Below are 14,864 nucleotides of genomic sequence, written 5' to 3'. Positions count from 1 at the left end.
TAGATTTATTATCTATGTAATGCTATGCACAAGGCTTAATATTTATTACACTTTAAGCATAATAAGTAGATATCAAGCAAATCCTGGTGAATGTTATTAGAAGGTCATGAAAACAATCTTTAAGTACTTGAGAAAAACTACGGATATGCTTTTTGTCTATGGTGGAATTGAACTCCTTGTTAAGGGCTATTATGATGCAAGCCATGCAATATGACAAAGATGATAATAAGTCTCAAAGTGGCTATATTTTTACTCTAAATGGTGGACTAGTGAGTTGGAAAAGTTTTAAACACAATTCAACTACAAAACTCTGCCACCAAAGTAGAATACATCTTTGTATCTGAGGCTGCGAAAGAGGCTGTTTGGATCAAGAAGTTCGTAATTGAACTGAACATTGTTTGTAGCATTGTTGATTAGATAATAGTCTGTTGTGACAACAATAGACTATTGCTCAAGCTAAGGAACTAAGGTCTCATCAAAGATTTAAACATGTATTAAAGCGATATCATCTCATTAGACACTTTGTTTTTAGAGGTGATGTTAAAATTGAATGAGTACCTACTGAGGATAACATTACTCATCTTTTTACTAAAGTTATATCCCAATATAAACATGATAAGCAGTAGTCAAATATGGTATTAAATACATGAATGATTGGTTTTAGTACAAGTGGGAAATTTTTGGTAATTGCCTTTACGCCCAATCATATTTTGGCTAAGATGTTGTCACATTTATAGCACTTTGATATTTGATATCTTATAAAGGTCATAGTTCTTTATCATTGAGCTTGTATACATATATTTCAATATTAATGCTTACATCATCAGAATACAAATAAAGCTTTGTAAGGGAATTACAATGAGATTATAATTATAAGATCATCATTTCATAAAAGCTATATGTTCCAAAATTGTTCATAGTCGATCTTTATCAATAAGAGGATATTGACAAAAGTTGTTGAAACTAGCACATAGTTATGCTCTTGCTTATGAAGCAAGCAACTGATCTCATAGATTAAAGTTTGGGTAAACTTGAGCTAACATGTGAGTGCTTGTTACAAGAAAAAATTTATTGAACATGACCTAATATAAAAATGCTATATGGTAGTTCACATAATATTTATAGCTACATTCTCATATGATGGTTATATAAATGATTCTTTGACTTGAGATTACTTATGATCTTATATGATGAATATTATACTTTGGCTTAACTCATGATTCCGATTGAGTATTGTTGGATATAACATGAGGCATATGAAGGTGTATGAAGTAATCAAGATGAGATTCATCACCTTGTGTGATCAAGAAAGTATCTCAACTAATCTGGATTGAATTAACTTTAAAATTCTTTGACCAAAGTGAAATAAGATTTTAGTAAGATTTTAGAATTGTTTTAAAACTTATTTATGAGTTAATGTTAAGGAAAAGACTTAACATGGTTGAATAGGATAGAGTAGACACTAAACTATACTCAATGTTCAAACTAAGATACTATGTGATTAAAGGATATTAATTATACACAAAAACCATTCAAGGATAGATTATTATGCCATATTGACTTTTCTTTAGCAATTGAGGGTTATGACGATAAAGCTAGCATTGATCATAATCTATAAACATAAGATTGGCTAATTGGAGAATTGTTGATGAAGATAAAAACTTGTTTCATCGATAGCAAAATACTAAGGGTTACAATGTTTTTGTTTATTGCCAACATGCTAAAAAACCAATGGGTCGTACACAATAGGTCAATTGTGAAAAATTAAAATTAGGATAAATTAAGTTGGACTTAATTTGATTTTGGTATAACTAAAAGGAAAGGAAATAAAAACAAGAGAAAGAGTTTCCCTTGTTTTGTTCATTTGGCTAGTATAAGGATAATAGTGAAAATTTGTATTCTAAGTATTAAACCCAATTTTGCCAAATGCATCCCCTACAAAAAGAATATCAAGCTGCCCCCTCTTATTAATCAAGTGATAAGAAAAAAAAGATTCACTCAAGAAAATGCAAGAGGTCTTGCAAACACTTACTAGCTATAGTGTGGCTTTGAGTTCTACCAAACATTAGAAAATGTTTTTTCATAAGAATTCATGTGGACCACCATTAAAGGCTGAAAACTTATGTAGCTTTTTGGCTTGGAATCTATTTGGAAGATCACCAAATTGAATCAAAGGATTTTTGGTATTCAAGGTAACACTTTTAGTTGAAACTATGCATACTTGTATATGTATATTGTTTGTATAATCTTATTGATTGATCTTGGCTTGAGGGAATTAAAAGTTTAAAAATTTCACTTTTTTAACTTTGATAGTGATACATAATTCCCTTCAATTATATATATATATATATGATGAAAACAAAGACCTCTTTTGCATGTTAGTCAAAATTGACCTATCTTATTATGAGTTCAGATACAAAATTACATTAGAATTACACTCAACTAAAATCATATTACATGATTGGATATATCATAATATGGTACCACTACAATTACTTGTAATTTCATGTTAATTAACCTAAGTTCGAATTAATTGATTATGTTATCCTTAATATGAGATAAATGCAACAATCTCTTATTTAGACAACACAAGTCAATTTTGAATATTTTGAAAATATAGTATAATATATATAAATATACTTATACATTAAAAAACCAAGTTTAGACTAACAGAATGACAATCACTAGAGTTGTCAAATATGAGTAAATACTTGAATCATCATGCAACAAAATGAGTATTTATAAAGCCTAGAATACATTGTACCAATAGGGTACAAATGTGTGAACTTAAATGTCCACTATAACTAGAAAGTTTTTATAGGCCTTAGAATGCACTATATGGGCAAGATACAAGTATGTAGACTTATGAATACTTCATTAATAGCAATAAGCATTTATGAATTTGAAAATGTACTGTACCGATAGGATACATATATGTATACTCATAAACACTTCAAAATGAGCAGTATAATAGTGTGAAATGAAAATGATATAAAAAAATCAATTTCCATTTCCATTTCCATTAGGCCTTTTCATCTAAACTGAGTAATGCCTTATTTTAAAAGAAGCATATAAGAAATAATTCAGAATGTCTTATTCAACTAAATACCATATTTATCAAAATGCTAGTACTTATTTGATTAACAATTTTTTTTTAGCAATTCATTTCAATTATCTATCTAATTAGTTTAATTGTCTCATGTCGTAGGTAAATTAAAGTGTGAAGAATTTAAAGTGACTTATGACTATAAAGGAAGGCAAATACTTATTGCCATGTAAGATAAGCAAGCCATGATTTTCTTGTATTAGCACAGGGTAAATTGGCTCATCTCCTTGCATAAGCTACTCTCTTTTGCTACATCATCCAAAATGGTTGATTAGGAACCAAAACTTGCTACATGGGCTGCATGTAACACTTGAGAAATGCAAGTAGATATCTGAGCTATAATTGGCCCAAATATTGCATGTGATGAAGCTTGCTACCAAGCTATGTGGGTAGCATGATGGTTAGCTATTGGCTGACTTTGGAGGATGTCATGTTTTCTACATGAGAAGATAAAGAAATAAGCTAGCTGTTGAGCCATTAAGAAAGCCACGAAAAAGAAATAGAGAATCAAGCCATTGCATAAAAAGACAAAGAAGGACCAATGCATAAGAGGGCAAAAACTAGTTAGCTGTGGTTGATTCTCCACAATATAGACCATCCAAGCTCTCCCATTTGAGGTGTAAAAAATGCTGCTGACTTGGCTAAACATTATAAGATTATGGGCTAAGCAAATACCTAGAATTATTTATTTAAATGACTTTTTTACCGTAAAGAAAGAGGAAAGCCATAATTCTTCATCTACTAGTGATGCCTAACAGGTTTTACTCTATCTAGAGTTGTAAAGGTTTTAGTAATCCATAAAGCATCTCTAATTTATTTCTTCCCTATATTTTCATTAGCTTTTCTTTATTTATTTTCATACTTGTTACTTACTTTCCATGTAATTTTTTAGAGAAAAAACATTTTAATTTGAGATAAATTTTATGCCATTTTCTAGACTATTTTTAAAATTTTTTTGAGCTATTGTTTTCTTTTGATTTTAATGGCTATTTAAGCTAGATAAGTATACTAGATGGTTGCTATTAGGTCAAGAAATCACCTATGAAGTTGCATTTATTTTCAAGTTTATGCGCTACTGTTTTAATTTTTTTTGTTTTAATTTTAGTTCATTGCTCATGAACTTTACTTCTTGTTACTTGTTATTTTTGCTATTTTAATTCCACATTCTCTTAAGTTTAATGTTCATTTAATATTCGTTTAATTTTCAGGTTCATTTACTTTTAATTTCATGTTGTTTAGCTCTTGTTTAAGTTGTTGATCTAAATTTCTACTCATGTTCTCTTTATTTTGGTTAAAGCTCATTTTATTTTCATGCTTTCTTTAATTTTCAACTACTTTAGTTTCAAGCTCTTTAATTTCTTGGCACTTTATTTTTTATGCAATTTAATTTTTCATACTATTTATTTTCTTGAGTTTGCTTTTATGTTATTTAAATTTCCATATTGAGCTACCTTTAATTTCATGCATTTTAATTTTAATCTTTTAATTTTTAGTAGATGTGTGAATATACCTAAGGTGTCCAATTTTAGTAGTTACCATTAGGCCATCACCTTAGTCCTTGAAAAATGATAACTCAAACACTTCTACTTATTACTTGTACAACTCGTACACTTGTGATTAGCATAACAAGTTTTTGGTGTCATTGTCGAGATTATAGGTGTAGTCTAATGTTAATATTAGTACCAAGCATGCCTAGGTGTAGTTTAGATAATTTCTTATCTTCATTTTTGTAAATTTTTTTTAGCTTTTAATAGTTTTCATTTAATTTCATGTTATGAATTAGGTTAACATGGTTGATTTATATGAGCCTAAGATTTTTAGTTATTATACTATGTATGCCTTTAGTGGAAGGATCTCATACTATTATGGCAGATCCTTTAGGGGACAGAACATTTAAAGATTTTGCCATACATTTCATAGATGGATTCTAGAATCAATGGTTATTTGAGAGTTTAATGTCTTGGAATGTTACTAAGGGATATGAGTTAGATGCCATCATAAAACTAACCTTACAAATAGTCACTTTAGTCAGAAGATATATACTATTGGAGTTCATTATGATCCTAGTCTTGTCCATCCATTCTAGAGCCTATTTGCAAGTTGTGATATATGTGGTGAAAATCACTTTAGTAATAGGTGTCCGTATAGCAAAGAATAAGTTATGTTTGTTGACTACCCAAATAGCTAGCAATCTGACTTCTGTTCAAACTCTTATAGTTCAAGGTGAGAAAATAACTTAAAATTCTCAAGAAATATTAGTTAGGGGTAGTCATTTAGTTCAATACCTATATATTCCACCACTTATGCTACTCAGCGTCCACCTTCGCAATATCTTTCACCTTTAAAATACCCTTCACCACTACAATATCAAACTCTTCCACCACAATGTCCTCCCTCTCAATACAAGATACAATATTGAAAAAGATGTTTTCCTCCATTTTTGAATAGTAAGAAACATCCATCAAGAACATAGAGGTTCATGTATGTCAAATTGTGAATGGCTTTAGCACTTATCCTTAAGATACTTTACCTAATAACACCGAACCTAATCCTTTAAGGAAAGGCAAAAAGCATTATAGAGAGCTAAAAATTGATTATGAAAAGTCTTGACTTTTAGAAACTTTAGAGGAAAATGAAGTTTGGGGTAGGGATTAAACTCAAAAAGGTGGGCTAATTCAAAGAATTGAAATTTAGGAAGAGAATAACACTAGTTTTGTTCAAGACAACTCTAAGCATCATAGGCTACCCATTCCATTTCCTTTACATTTTAAAGAACAAATACATGATTGTTTGGAAATGAATGTGATAGATAAGAATGTTGACGAGGGGTGTTTAATGGAAAATCTAGCTAAACCCTTAGAAACATTCTATTAATATTTAATTTTTTTTTGTTTTATAGATAAATAAAAAGTAGTGTGTGAAACTTCAATGATGACATTTGAAGGAGTTAAGGGAGTTATTTTTCACCTTTTACACTTAATTTCTTGATTGCTTACACATTAAAAACAATTTGTATTTTAAGTTTGGGGTTGTATTTTTGTTCAAATTTTGAAAATTTTTTATGAAAATTATTCTTAAAATTTTTTTCTTTAAGTCATTGTGATGCTTCTCTGCTTATTTTTTTCATGATCTAATGATACTGACTATGCTTGAAATTGATTATAGCATTTAGAAATGAATGAATGTTGTCCAAGCATTAGATTAATTCTTGAGTTGGTGACTTGGTGATTGTGATATTTCCATTTGCGAGTACATGTTTTGATCATTAGGTTACATGTTTATTAATGAAAGCTTATGTTATCATAGAATTTTTTGCGTTAATGAAGTTATATTCATATTTTAAATTTTGTTTGATCATTTTTCGAGATAAAATCTTAGACTACACTTGACTAGAGAAATGACTTAGGCCATTTTTCGGATTGTTTGAGTATTTCAAGCTAACTTTAACATAGATTTATCTTTAGTCACCCCTTTGGAGCCTTATATTATCCTTTCTTTATTTTACACCTACGTTATTAAACCTAGCCCTTATGAGTTGTGATTATATTTTACCTATCTTTTATCCTACCCTACATGTATATGGATTATTCAAAATCTATTTAGAGAACTATGTTACATTAAAAGGAAAGGTGGAGTTTAACCAAAGAAAGAAAAGTTAAAAAATGAATAAAATTGCTTGTAAAGAAGAAAGAAATAAAGTTGTGCAAAGAAAAAAATGGTAAAAAATTCAAGTTTGAGGGTGTTGCATTCTTTTGAAAGCTTTTATTCAATTAAAAAGATCCTAAGAAAAGAAATGCATGTTTATGATTCTTAAGCTTAAATTTCTCTTTTTCTTACCCTAGCCCTAGCCTTACATTACAAGCCTAATGAAGTTCTAATGATCTTTGGTTTTGTATGTGTCTACATTATTAAGGAGAAATATGAAAAACAAACTTATGAAATGTGATTACTTTTAAAGATTCTTTGTTCGATTTCATGTTTACATAATCTCAATCGAATTGCATGTAAAATGAGATAGACATTGCATGCATTGGAATTCCAACTAGAGGGAAGCCAAATTTTGAATGATTCCTGTTGTTTGACTAATATCTATGATTTTCTTCTAGTTATGTTCACTAGCCAATATTTGAGGAATCTATGAGAAATTAACATTAAAAGCATACATTGATTCTAAAATAATTTTATTTTACCTAAAGATAAGCAAAAATTTAAGTTCAAGGGTGTGATCATTCTGTTTTTATAGAATTATCTTGGTACTTATTTGATTAATTATATTACTTGATAAAATTTTATTTGATTCTTAGCAATTCAATTTAATTATCCACCTAATTAGTTTAATTATCTCATGTTGTAGCTAAATTAAAGTATAAAAAATTTAAGGGGACTTGTGACTAAGAAGGAAGGTAAACACTTGTTGCCATCTAGGACAAGCAAGCCATGGTCTTCTTGCATTAGCACAAGCTAAATTAGCTTTTCCTTTTGCCTATGCTACTCCCTTTTACTACATCATCCAAAATTGTTCATTAAGAACTAAAATTTGCTACATGCAACACGTGAAAATGCAAATAGGTATTCAAATCATAGCTGCCTCAAATATTGCATATAATGAAGCTTATCACCAAGTCGTGTAAGTTGCATGATGGTTAGTTATTGGCTGACTTTGGAGTATGTTTCCTTTTTGCATGAGAGGACAAAGAAAGAAGTTAGTTGCTAAGCCATGAAGAGAGCCATGAAATGAGCAACAAAAGCCAAGCCATTGCACTAAAAGACTAAGAATGACTAGTTGCATAAGAAGACAAAAACTAGCTTGTTGTTGCTAATACTTCACAATTTCAGCCACTCAAGCTTTCTTATTTAAGGCATACAAATTGATGTTGATTTGGCTAAACATTGCAAGATTATTGGCCAAACAAAAACCTAAAATTGTCTCGTTAAAGAACATTTTTGTTGTAAAAAAAAAGAAAAGAGTAGCATTACTTCATCTGTTGGTAATTTCAAACAGGTTATACTTTATCTAGAGCAACAAAGGTTTGAGCAATCCATAGACATCTATTTTTTATTTTCCTTATTTTTTTTATTTATTTTCATACTTGTTAGCTTACTTTCCATAAAATTCTTAAGAGCAAAACATTTTAATTTGAGATGAATTTTATGCCATTTTCTGGGCTATTTCCAAAATTATAGTTTTCTTTATTTTCTTTTTATTTTTCATGGCTATTTTAGCTAGATGAGGATAGTAGATGGTTGCTATTAGGTTGAGAAATCACTTACGAGCACTATCCTACTTGAATTTACCATTTCCTATTTTTGTTGCATTTATTTTCAAGTTTATATGATGCTATTTTTAATTTCTATTTTCTTTTTAATTTTAGTTCATTGCTAATGCACTTTGGTTCTTGTTACTTGCTATTTTAATTCCATGTTTTCTTAAGTTTAATGTTCATTTAATTTTCCTTTATTTCCAAGTTCATTTACTTTAATTTAGTATTATTTAGCTTTTATTTAAGTTGTTGATTTAAATTTCTGCTTGTGTTCTCTTTATTTTGATTAATGCTCATTTTATTTTCATACTCCCTTTAATTTTTATGCTATTTAATTTTCATGTACTTTAGTTTCAAGCTCTTTAATTTCCTTGCATTATATGTTTTATGCAATTTAATTTTGCATGCTATTTATTTTTTCGCATTTACTTTTATGTTATTTAAAATTTCATATTGAGTTTCCTTTAATTTCATGCATTTTAATTTCAATTTTTTAATTTTTTAGTAGATATAAATATGCCTAGGTTGCTCAATTTTAGTAATTAGCATTAGGTTACCACTACAATCTTTGGGAGATGATAACTCGGACACTTCCACTTTATTACTTATATGAACAAATGAACTTGTTACATTAATATATATAAATATATATATATGGAAAATAAGAATCCATCAATCATAGTTGCAACTGATTACAATACACAAAGCTCCCACTAACTCAATACAGTAGAAGGCTTTACAAGCTTGAATAAGTGTTTATCATAAAAAACCTTTAACAACCAAAATTATTTAGTGGTTAAACTAAAACGAGCATTGTAGATTATGTGCTCTATAATTTACTCCAATAATGGATTCTATTACTTTCTCTCTAATAATACAAAATGTTGATATCTATTTATTCAGAATGTGATAAACTCCTATTATTTGAGAGAAAGCAATTGCTATAGAGTTACTAGAATACATCTCTAGTGGCTTTAGAATGGGAACCATGAAACCCAACTTTAGATGGGATTCAGTAGCCAATAATTTGACATGCAACTTCACAGCATGCTTTATGTTTTACCTCCATAATCAAGGATGTTGTAAATATTCGTATTACAATTTCCAAGAAATAGCTCATCTAACCATACTATCAAAATTAGCTTACAATAGTTTACAGAAATAGTATCAAAATATCTAACTAGATCTAAAATGTTAGGCTATCAATGCCTAAATAAAAGATTGCTCAAGTGTCTTTGAAGTACACTTACAGGATAAAAAACATCAAAATGTGTTCATACTTCAATGTACATTAGACTACCTACAGTTGAGGCTTATTAAATGTTTAACATGAGTTATTTTACCATCATAATAAGGACATTAAAATTTAATAGTATGTCATCCTTCACAATAGATGCCTTATTGGGGAAATTGTAGTGCATATGAAAACCTACTCAACACATACTCAATGTTGATTTTCTCAAACTAACTAAATATACCTCTAAATCTATCATGAAGAATCTTAATCCTTAGTTCAGGATGGGAGCCTTACTTAGATTCTTCATACAAAGTGACTTGTCAATATGCTATTTTTTTCTTAAATAATAAGTCAATGTCTATGGCTACTGATATGATATCATCAATATGGTTACTCCCATTGACCTTCAGATATGTGTCCTGTTCTATAATGTTTTCCTCAAGTGACAATCTCTTTAAATTTTAAAATATTACATATTGGATGTCATTTAAGTTTGTAAATAAAGTTCTTAAGTTATATATTATATGGTCCATCACAGAAAACCATAAAAACTTTAGGCTACTCCCTTTAGACTTCTTAATGTCTAACTGATATAGCTCCAACCTAATAAACCATCAATGCCATAAAGATTTTAAAAGAATCATCGGTAGAAACAATATAGAAGGGTTCTTTTTAGTTAACTCCCTTATTTTGTTTAAAGCCTTGGACTATAAAATTGGTTTTAAACCTCTTTTACTTGGCCTATAAAATCACTTCAATCTTATAAGTCCATTTTCAATTGATTGGACTAGAATAATGTGGTAATTCATATAGATTCCACACATCATTGTACAATATAGATGTAATCTTATCATACATAGCAAATGTCCAACTCTGAGAGTTAGGAACACTAAAAGCCTCTTGAACATCTATAAAATAAAATGACACATGAATGATATATTTTTGTTCCTTTGTAGGTTTAGGTGCAAGTCCAAAATTAAAATTGTTAGGATCAATTATTGGTTCATTCACTTTTTGACATTTATCATCAATGGTTAAATCATATAAGGGACTGGCACAACAACAACATGTTTTCCATTAGAATCATATTGTGCAGTTTGAAACTTAATAGTCCCATTATCTAAGTTATCCTCTAAATAGATTACACAGTTAAACCTAATGATTCAAGTTTTCTCTAATGGACAACAGAACCTAGAATCTTTCAAACTAATTCAATGGCCAACAAAATGCCACTGATAGTTTGCTATCAAGTTTTCTTGATTATGTTATTATCTATATTACAATCCCAAAGCACAGAAAGTGACTTTGAATTTGGCTTCTTATCTATCCATAATTTATAATAACCAGTCCAATACATCTAAGAAAACAAACCAAGCAATAATCCCTATAGCAATACCTATAATCTTGGTTGGCAAAACAACCCATACTTTTCTTAGAACCAACCAAACCACCAAGCCACCAACAATCAAGCCCTAATCCACCAAACTATTATCCACCATAAGAAAAGAAACCCACATTTGAAGAATTATTAACCCAATTGATACAAGCCAACAATACCAACATCTAAAGTTTAGTTGTATCAATCTAAAACCTAGAAAACCAAACAGGTAAACTTGCCCAAGCCATAGCAAATCGCCCAATAGGTACCTGTCTAATAACACTAAAACCAACAAAAAAAAATAAGGCAAGGAAGGATGTAATGCAATATATTCTTGAGAAGATGCTAGGATGGATAATTTTGATGAGAAAGATTATAAACCCATTGTAGACATCCTAATTTGTATGGAGTTCTACTTCAGTTTAATTTTGTTAATAAAAAATAAAAAATAAAAAACAAAAAATGAAAAAAAAGAAAATCTGGCAAGTTGAGTTTGTGTGAAATTGTATGTGTGGATTAAAGAGTTTTAGTTGAATTAAAATTTCGAGTTAAAACTTAAAGGGGATTGAAACCTTTTTTGGTTTAGGGTTCTTTAAACTTAAAATACATGCCCACACAGAAGGAAAAACACACATAGAAAGATAAAGATCAGAGAGATATACAAAGAGGTCAAAGAAAAAGCACGTAAGGAAAGCCAAAAGGTATGAAATTTTTAAAAAACTTTTTAGGTTGAAAGGAAGTTTTTTTTTGGAAATTTTTTGGAAAATTTGCAATTTTTGATTGAATTTTTTTAGAGACATTTGAAGATTCCAGTGACTTTTCGATGAGATTTTCAAATTTAGGTGAGTTTTCCAGTTTTTAATGTTAGCTTTCCAAAAATCGATGAACTTTTGGTGAATGTTCGATAAACCAACCCCGATTTTGGCATAAATTTCTCTAATCGATGAAGATTCAATCGATGTTCTTGTTTTTAGAGAGAAAGAGAGAAAATGGAAAGAAGAGTGAGATGGATAAGAGAGCGGAGTTATGGGAAAAATAGAAACTTAGGCTTTTATACTGTTAAGAAACGATGTCATTTTGGAGATTAAACGGCTTTAGGATTCGTGTGTTTTTGTTCAAGCTGACCCGACTCAAGCACTCGACTCGTGGACCTATCATTGGCAACAATCGAGCTAAGCCGTGAAGCCAAGCAGTCCTAGCCACTATTACTTCTTGGAGTTGAGTTATACCATAACTGCTGAAGTCGAGTTGATCCTGTTTTGGTATTATTTATTTATTTATTTAGTGATTTATTTTTATGTATTTTTGCATGATTAAATTTTTGAAAAATAAAAAAAATATAAAAATCAAAATATAATATTTTTTTTGAGAATAAATACTAATTATCCAATGATGAAATTTTTAAAAATTTCAAATGGTAAATTTTTATAAAATTCCTAGGTGAGAAATTTTTTTTAAACTTGTCCCAAATGATGGAATAATTTATAGAAAGTTTCAATAATAATAATAATAATTAATATTTATGTTCAATTTAAAAAATAAAAAAAAAATTTAATAAAAATTTTGGAATTAAATACTAATTACATAAGGATGAGATTCTTAGAAATTTCAAATGGTAAATTTCCTAAGAAATCTTTAGGTGAGAAATTTATCTAAATTTGTCTCAAATGATGAAATAATTTAGATGAAATTTCAATAAAAGTAATTGTATTCTTTTCCAAATAAAAAATTTTGGTTGAAAATATTTGACCATTATCTAAGGATAAGAATATTACAAATTTCAAATGGTAAATTTCTTATGAAATCTTTATGTGAGAAATTTCTTTACATTTGTCCCGAATGGTGATATAATTTAAATGAAACTTCAAGAAAATTGTTGTCATATTATTTTTTTTCCAAAAATTTTAAAAAGAAAATTTCTAAATAAACCCAAATAGTGAAAAATTTAGAAATAAAAAAAAAATTTAAATTGATCGAAATGGTGGAAAATTTAGAAATAAAATAAAAATAAAAATAAAAATAAATCCAGATGATGAAATTCTTAGTAATCGTAAATGGTTGATTATCCAAGAAATTTCTAGGTGAGAAAATATTTCTAATTTTGGCCTAAATGGTGGATGAATTGGATATATTTTCAATAAAACAAAACCAAAAAATATAAAAATAATTAAATTATTTTTCTGACGATAGAGCTTCTTTAAGAAAAGAAATGAGATTCTTGAATACTCTTGAGATGAGGAAATATTTTTAAAAATTCTTCCAGATTGATGGAGAAATCTTAAGAATTATTTCCAATATTTAAACATTAAAATTTAAGACAATTTGAATCAAGATCATAGGATAATTTAAAATAAAATGGTACCATCCTTTGGATAGGCATGTGGGGGTGCTATAACTTTTCTCATATGTAATTGAACTCCCAAACCCTATTCTGATTAGTAGACCAGAACCTATTCCTTTAGGGACCCTTAGACAAGTTTAGGAGCTCTTTAAAAAAATAGATTCATTAGACGGCCAATCAACTTAGTTAAAAAAGATTGGTGGCAACTCCTTTTGTTAAGTCTAGTTTTAGATAGTTTGGTGACTTCGTTGGGGATGAGCTAGAGAGTCAAGCCATAAATTTTAATTTTATCCTATCCTTTCATCTAATGGTTTTAAAGTGTAATGATTATGTTATTTGTTCGCTAACATTTTTTTTTATCTTTCATTTGATTTATGGGGTTGAAAATTTATGTTCCTTCATACACACTATCACATGCATTTGCATTACCTGAGCTCTATACCCAGGCTCCATCCTTCTTAAAAGGGAGTAAAGTATCTATGCTTTTGTGAGATGATAATTTCGCAATGGCTAGTGAAATAGTCCCACTCAAATTGAATCTTTTCTGTTGGTAGCCTGTGATGGGTGAGGATTGAAATGCCTTATTAGTTTGTAATGGACAATGATGTAAGGAGTAATTTGGGAACTTCTAGTGGTCAAAGTTACCTAACCATGCATATAATTTACATTTAAGAGGTTAGCCTTAAGATGGAGTCTTTCCTACCCATTGATAGATGTAACCCAAAATTAGGACATAAGAAGGAATAATTTGTGTGATATATTGACTTGCTAACCATTTTATTTGTTTGACTTTGTGCATTGCATCATTTTCATTATCATATTTAACATTGTCATTTATATCATGTTCATATAGGGAATATTTACCACATATTAGTTATTGATAAATCATATCTCATGCATGCATCCATGGAAATGTACTTAGTACATTACATACATGCAACGTAAACCATAACATTTCTAATGCAATTGTACTACTCAAGGTTCAAGGATAGCTCCACCAAGCAAGAACCCCACTCATCAAATACAATACAAGAGCTTAAGCCAGACAGATGGAACAAAAAAATTCCAATCATTTTGAAAAGATAGAAAAAGCTTAAAAGAAGCTTGAAAGGGAGTTGAATAAGATTCTAGAGGCTCTAAATAAGTTGAACAGGGGGAAAAACATCAAAAAATACACTAGCCAATAGGACCATCCATTATAAGAGGTGACTGATCCTCTATATCCTCTTGGTTTTAGGCCACATCAAGCCTAATCTACTCAAGATGCACTACTATAGTAGTTCACATACCCTATAGGGTACACATACCCTAAAATGCCATCAGCTTCAAATCTAAAACATTACCAAAGCTATATAAATCGTGTCTTAATTGAAAAGGTAGTAAAACCAATCCAAGTCCCTATTTTGGATGATCTAAGGAAAAAAGAGAAAGAGAAAACAAAAGAGGATGAGTCATTGAAGGACTCGATAGCTAACCAAAATATTAGTATGTTAGAAGAAAGGTTGCAAGTGGTGGAGGGAATATGTTTTTATGGTTCTATA

The sequence above is a fragment of the Durio zibethinus genome, chromosome 8, assembly GCF_047325235.1.
Source record: "Durio zibethinus cultivar Kanyao isolate XHJ-2024 chromosome 8, ASM4732523v1, whole genome shotgun sequence".
NCBI classification, from domain to species: domain Eukaryota; kingdom Viridiplantae; phylum Streptophyta; class Magnoliopsida; order Malvales; family Malvaceae; genus Durio; species Durio zibethinus.
Note: the sequence above shows the minus strand (reverse complement) of the source record.